This window comes from Phoca vitulina, unplaced genomic scaffold, assembly GCF_004348235.1.
Source record: "Phoca vitulina isolate PV1807 unplaced genomic scaffold, GSC_HSeal_1.0 scaffold64, whole genome shotgun sequence".
Classification (NCBI taxonomy): Eukaryota; Metazoa; Chordata; class Mammalia; order Carnivora; family Phocidae; genus Phoca; species Phoca vitulina.
Window position 1 is genome coordinate 706,631 of NW_022589767.1, and position 7,767 is coordinate 714,397.

Consider the following 7,767-nt stretch of genomic DNA (forward strand, 5'->3'; position numbering starts at 1 on the left):
TTCTTTCTTTCTTTCTTTCTTTCTTTCTTTCTTTCTTTCTTTCTTTCTTTCCCTCTCTCTCTTTTTTTTTAAATGCTCTAAATCTGTGGTCATAAAGGTGTTATAGCTTCACCTCTAAAGATAGGCTTTGTCTTCATTTTCTCTTCCTTAGAAATTGACACACATTTTAGTTCACAACTGAAATCATGAATATAAATTTGTCTCAGAAAATATTCAAAATTATCTATCAATCCCTAATTTCCAAGTTGGCAAATGAGATATTACCATGGCAGACATCATCACACATGCAAAAATCAATCCTGTAACAATTGTTTTTAAAAGTCACAAAATATCTTCTACAGTGATGGAAGGAACTGAAAAGGTTTGCTGAAAATAACCACATCCCTGTCCCATAACATAGTTGAACTGGACAGACAGACAGCCTGACTTGAAACATTGGTCACAAATAGAAGAAAATCACTGTATCATCAAAAAATCATAATAAAGAACCATACCTATATTGTTCTATAGTTGCTTAATTAAAAATCAGATCATGGACTGTAAAACTATCTCTTCAGAGACCAAATGCAGTGTCAAGACTTGGTAATTGATTGAAACAGGAGAGCGTGAAGGGAAAGTCAAGCATGTGTCCCAGTTCTCTAAGCTTGGATATGTTCTGTCAATTAACAGACAAAATACAGGAGAAAAAGGAAAGAGAACAGAGGGACATATTTTTTAGTCTTAGACATGTGAGTTGAAGAGGCCTGAGAATAAACCTTATATTTAGCTAGAATTCTACTTTTACACCCATTTTCATTTTGTTTTGTTTTACCTAATATATATTCTATATATAAAATTTCTTTTCAATTTTTTTGTGTCTGTTAATCCAGGTGTGTCTCAGTAACAGCATATGGTAGTGATTTAAAGAAAAACACTTTCTATGGCCATCTTTTTCAACTTTTGTTGGGGGCTGTTTGTAATCCCCTTTTTAAACTATGCTGCTATACGGAATAGATTTTCCTTGCCTCTATCTTTTAGAAGTTTTTACCTTTTACATTTTGAAACATATTCATTTCCAGGAAAGAATAAACCAAATTTTCCTTCCTTCAACAATCCAAGTGACTGTTCCACCGTATCCTCAACACTGAGTATTACCCATTTGTATAAATCTTGGCCAGTATGATCATTATGCAGAAAATAGTTTGCTTAAATGTGCATTTTTATTATTGTTAGTGAGGTTGAGAATCTTTTCTCTATTTAATTGGCATTAATATTTCATTATCATTAATTACCTGCTAACACCATGGGGTTTTAAAGAGGTTTTATTGTTTTATATAAGAATTTCATATATACTAAGGCTATTAATCTTTTATCTGCAATTCATTTCACAAATGTTTTGTACTGTATTATTTTTGTTATTATGTTTGTTTTAACTTTATGGGAATTTTTGCAAACAGATTTTTTCTTTTTTTCAGCTTTATTGAAGTATAATTGACATGCAAAATTATAAAATATTTCAAGTGTTTGTTGTGCTGATTTGATATATGTGTCCATTGTAAAGATTCTCCTCAACTAGCTAATTAACACCCCATCACCTCACATATTTATCTTTTCTGCATGTGTGTATGTGAGAATATTTAAGTTCTATTCTCAGCAAATTTCACTTAATACAAAGAGGGTTATTAACTATAGTCACTAGGTTTCACATTAGAGCCTCAGACCTTATTTATCTTATAGCTGAAAGCATCAGAACTGAGTTGACCATTAGGATACCCAACTGGTGTTAGAGAATTGCTTAGTGGTGTGGGGAAAAATCCTGACACATCAGAATTGGGGATAAGAAAAATAAATCACAAAGCTAGTAAGTTATGGGCTGGGTTTCAAACCTAGATTCTCTGGTTCCAGAATCTGGGCTTTTAATACCTATGTTTTGCCACTTTTCATGGCGTAGCAAGACACTTTGCATACTACCTTCTTCTTTGTCTTCCACAGGGACCCAAAAGCTTTACTTAGGGGATGATATCTGGGGGTTTTGTTTTACATTTATTATTATTGTTATTATTTTTTAAGTTTATTTATTTATTTTAGGTAATATCTACACCCAACATGGGGCTCAAACTCACAACCCTGAAATCAAGAGTCTCATGTTCTTCTGACTGAGCCAGCCAGGCACCCCACAGGAAGATATTTGAAATGGAATGTATTAATTTCTTTTCTCCCAGCTGGGGAACAGGCACCCTCTGTGTCCTAAATGCCACTTTCTTATTATGTTTTGTGCCTGATACAGTAAACCAATCCCCACATCTTCAAGTGAGTCAATCGGTGAACTGCATCTCCCTTCAATTCCACCAGATCTTGATTATTTGCTGGCATTTTGATTTATTCACTCCTCCTCTGGGGATTCTGATGTCACTTCCCTATTCAAAGTCATAAGAGTAAAAGAGCAGGGCAAGATGTATAGTACCACGGAAAGCACTGGGTGGCACCTAGAATTGAGACCAGCTTTCTTACTGAAGTAAAGTGCATTTAGTACTTAACAGCTTACTAATGGGTTTTGTGGACAGTCCCTCTTACAATGGAGCAAATATTTTCTAAGTCACAAAATTAAAGATTAAAAAGGATGGAATATGTAAAAATGCTTGTAAACTTTTAAACTACATACAAGAATTAGTTACGATTAGCAGTAATCACTACCCAGATCCAGAACCAGAAATTACATTAATAATTATTTCTATCTACTGTGAGACCACCAGAGCAGAACTGGGTACAAACTGGTGCTCTAAGTTCAAAGATTGAAAACTGATCAGATAAACAAAAAATCCTGTGGGACTCTTTATCATCCCATCATCACAAACCAGAGATTTTTATAGGCAGACTAATAATCTCTATTTGTTCTGATGGGTAAAGAGCAGCATGAGATAATCCAGTGGTTTTCACTGTAGTCAAAGGACAAGAGCAAATTTGTAGAAAAACCCTACAATTTCCATCTGTCGAAATTCGCATAATCTGCCTGGGAGTCACACAAAAATTCCTGGGTTTCTAAGCCAGGAAGAACACAGGACCCAAGAAGCTGAGTGAGACATTTGGAACTTGCTATGAGATCTCTGTGGCTTTAGTGAGAGACTTCCAAGACCTTCCTAGGTCTCTGTGGCTTTAGCGTGAGAACCTCTATGGCCTTAATAGGGAAGGTTTCTAGGACCCTCGTATGAGATGTCTGTGACTTTAGTGTGATACCTCTGTGGCTGGCATAAATCTGATTCACTGAGGCTTAGCTTTGCACTAACAGGTCTTAGACAAGGGACTTAATATTAAGGAAATAACACTTTAGTTCCAATAAAGCCCATAACAAGAAAAGTACAATTACAGTGTCTAGCTTTATGAGCATTAGAGAGAGAGAATGATTTTTAGTTCCTATGTTTCTCAGGAGGACCACAAACCAAAACTTTAAAATGGAAATATAGCTAAATATGCAGAGTATGACAAAACTCTGATGAAAGAAATCAAAGAATACCTAAATAAATGGAGAGATAGTGCATGTTCATTGATTGAAAGACTCGATATTGATGAGATTTCAGTTTTTTCCAACTTGATGTATAGATTCAATGCAATACCAATCAAAATCCCATCACACTACTTTGTAGTTATTAATAAATACATTCTAAACTTATATGGAGGGCAAAAAGATACAGACTAACCAAGACAATAGTGAAGAAGAACAAAGTTGAATCAGATTTTAAGACTTACTATAAAGCTACAGCAATCAAGACAGCATGGTATTGAGAAAAGAATAGACACATAGATCATTGCAACAGAATAGAGAGGAGAGAAACAGATCCACACAGATATAGTCAACTGATCTTTGACAAAAGAACAAAGGCAATTCAATGAAGAAATGATACTCTTTCCAAAAAGTGGTGCTAGAACAACTGGACATTCATATGCAATAACAAACAAAAAAGGACATAAACACAAACCTTATCCCTTTCACAAAAATTAACTCAAAACAAATAAAAAACTAAATGTAAAATACAAATCAACAAAACTTATGGAAGGAAACAGGAGAAAATCTAGGTGAGCCACATGAGTTTTTAGATATAACACCCAAAGAATGATCCATGAAAGAAAAAAATTGATAAGTTGGACCTTATTAAAATTTAAAACTTCTGTTATGCAAACAAAAACAAAAACAACTTCCATTCTGTGGTTCCTGAGACTACTTCTCAATTGGCACCAAAGTTGAGAGGGAGAAATGTTGTTTATTGTATCTTCTAAATCTTCAGTGGGCTATTTTTCCAAGTCCCTGGGTAGATTGAGAAGCAGATGCCAAATAAGCATGCCACCAGGCCAGGACAGAAACAGGGATGATTGTTTATTTCCTTTTGAATCAATGGGTGGGTAGGAATAAGTCCTGTAAAATAAGGACATAATCTCACAAGCACAAATATGATGAGGAGTGACAATAAGAATTGATGCACCTGACAGAATACAGATTCTGCTTTCTTCACATTCAGAGAGCTTAGCACTTCTCAAGAGAGATGTGGTTGTTGAAAAAGTTGAAGTATGAAATGTACATCTTACCACAAGGGCAGAGGGAAAATGGGGGGGGGGGGATTTTAAGCAACATGATCTAATTTATATTTTTCTTAAGCAAGATGATCTAATTTATATTTTTCAAAGACCTCTCTGGCTGTTGTAAGGAGAACTGATACTGGGTGTGGTAGAGGGCAATGTTATCAAGACCAGCTGGGAGATTGTTAAGTCCTCCAGGAGAGAGATGATCACTTCCTGAACCGGAGTCTTGTGGTAGAGATTATGGAAGGAGTCGTGTTTGCGGTGTGTTTTGAAGGGAGAGCCAATTGCACTAGCTCATGGGCAATGAGGTAAGAGGGGCCAGCGTCAGCTGACACCCCAGAACTGATAACGAGCAGGACCAGAGGAGGTCTGCGGGGGGCCTGAGACAGATTAAATCCCTTTAAAAACGGGAGGATTCTGGCAGCAAACTGTCAGACTCTTCACACCTGACCCCTCTATGTCTGACCACTTCAAAAAGGCAGCTGCCCCCGAAGGCTCAGCCCGATGGATCTCCGAAAAGAACCGAGGTCCTTCGCTGCTGGAACATCAGAAGAGATAGGCCCCCCGGACGGAGGCCTATCTCAACTGCGTGCCCCCAGACTGACTTCGCCTTTCGTTTGTTAACTTCCTGCACCCTTCTGTTGTCTTGTTTGTTCTGTGGCTTGTTGTATTGTTACAGGATTGCGGGGTTCTTGTCCCACAGAGTGAAAGAAAGAATCTCACGGACGCAAAAGGGTGAAGGGAAGTGAAGTAAACGTTTATTAAGTGAAGGTGAGAACAGAAAAGAAAGAGAAAAGCTCTCTTAAGTGAGAGGGGTCCCGAATGGGTTGCCACTGAAGGTTTCTAGTGGCAGTCTTTTATTGAAAATTTGACCAGGAAGCTTGTGGCCTTGAGATCGTTGTGCCATCTTGGTTTGAGCAAGGACTATTGATAACATCCTTAATGGCTCACTTCTCTGAGGTCATTTTCTGTGATTACAACGTAGCTGCCAAAAAAAAAAAAAAAAAATACTCCCTAACATTCAGGACCAGGTGGTCTGGTTTGTTCCCTTCTCTCTGGTTTTGTACGCCTCAGCATTTCTCCACATTTGGGATTTCTGTGAGCCTAGTCAGGGGAGTGTCAGGGGCCTCCTATCTCTCCCTGCCTGGACCTTAACCCTTCCCTTACTCATTATGCCCTGCTCTGTGTGCTGTGTAAGAAGCCAAGCTTAATCACATGGTGAGATGTCACCGAGTTTGGAATCCTGAACCTACTTTGTAATTGTGATTTCACTTTGCTTTATGATTGAATAAAGCTGACATCGTGGAAAGACGCAACTCGTGTGTGCGCCTTCATAGCGTACTCATGACAGTTAATTCTCCCGGAGCCTTCCAGATGTGGTTTCATGGAGGGGAAAACACCAAGAAGGAAGGAGAAGGAAAGCTCCCAACTCCAACCCTTCACTCCCCACTTGACCTCTGATAACAACCTCACTCTCCCCAAATTGTTTCTGATGAAGACAGAGCTGGGGTGAATGACAGCAAAGGGGCTGTTCCATCCTAGTAAGCCCTGCAGTGTCCAAATCCAGGTGCTGAAGATTCTTTGGTGGTGATTTTTTTTTTTTAGAACAAAAAAGTATTTTTGCTTTTGTTTACTGTTAAATCCTATAGTCACCAACGTTAACTCTGCATCTAATATCACCTGTTAATTACACTTGTATTTCTGTCATCGCAAAACTTTTTGCTTTCCCAAGAGTTAATAATTATCTTTTCCTCGCTTGTTTTTTTTTTTCTTTTTTTAAACATCTAAGCCATCCGGCAACCTCCAACTAGATCAGCAAAGTCCCTCTCAGTGCAATTTTCCTCACCCTCAAACCTGTCAGGTAATTTGCTTTTGCCCTAGAGATTTTCTTTTCTCCTTTTTTTTTTTTTTAAAGATTTTATTTATTTATTTGACAGAGAGAGACAGCGAGAACAGGAACACAAGCAGGGGGAGTGGGAGAGGGAGAAGCAGGCTTCCCGCTGAGCAGGGAGCCCGATGTGGGACTCGATCCCAGGACCCTGGGATCATGACCTGAGCCGAAGGCAGACGCTTAACGACTGAGCCACCCAGGCGCCCTCTTTTCTCCTTTTTAAGTAGTGATGTGGGAACAAAGGCAGAAGAAAATGTAGATAAAATTAAATGTCCTTATAACCCTCAGCCCACGGACAAGTACTCGAGGCAGGCAGAGTTTAACATTCCTCCAGAAAACCCCCAAGGGTCTTAAAGTGAATGCCTTGCTAGGGGGAAGAACAACCTTCACTTGACTCTTGTCCTCCAGGACCCTGTGAGTCTTTAGCATATGAAAGTCCTTTTGGAAACTTCCCTTATCTTTACCTCCCCCAACTCCGCAGTATAGAATCAGTTGCTCTTCACAATCCCGGGGCAACTGCCCTTTCTGCCCTCAGGTCCTGTCCTTTATTAAAACCACCTTTGCACACCAAAGATATCTCAAGAATTCTTTCTTGGCCATCGGCTCTGAAGCCCACCCCTTCAAACCACATCAGGTAGGATGACGACTATCCTGAGTTAATGCCTGCCTCTTTTTTGGTTTTTTCTTCATTTGAAGCACACCATGCCTTCTCTTCTTGCAAATGAATGCATGGGAGGCAAAATATTTCAAGATCTTGCATGTCTGAGAATGACTTTAGTCTTCCCTCACACTCAGTTGATGCTCTGACTGGATATAAGACTCTAGGATGAAAATTATTTTTACGCAGAATCATTATGACACAGGTTACTGTTTTCTGACTTGCACTGTTGTTCCATTAACATGCTGATTCTCAGTTCATTGTAGATGACTATTTTTCCTTACTGAAATCTTCAGGATCATCTTTTTTCTCCCTAAAATTTAATTAGATATATGTTGATGTGGATTGTTCTTCCATCTATTGTACTGGGCACAGTATTCCAAGATGGGCTCCTGTCCTGGGCCCTGCAATTTAGAAGGGGCCTCACACAAACACCAAAACCGAAGACATTGTTCTTTCTTTTTAGTCACTAGACACTATTTTAAAAGCTCAGCAAGTAAATTTTTAATAAACAAGACTTATGGGAGAGGGGCAGAGGCTGAACTGGTGCCCTTCAAGCCTGAGAAGGCAGGATTGAGAATGTGTCAAGAGAAACAATTCAGTTTCTGCCTTGGGGCACCAGAAACAAGGCGGACCAGTTCTCCCCCCCGCCCCCCCCGCCCCCCGA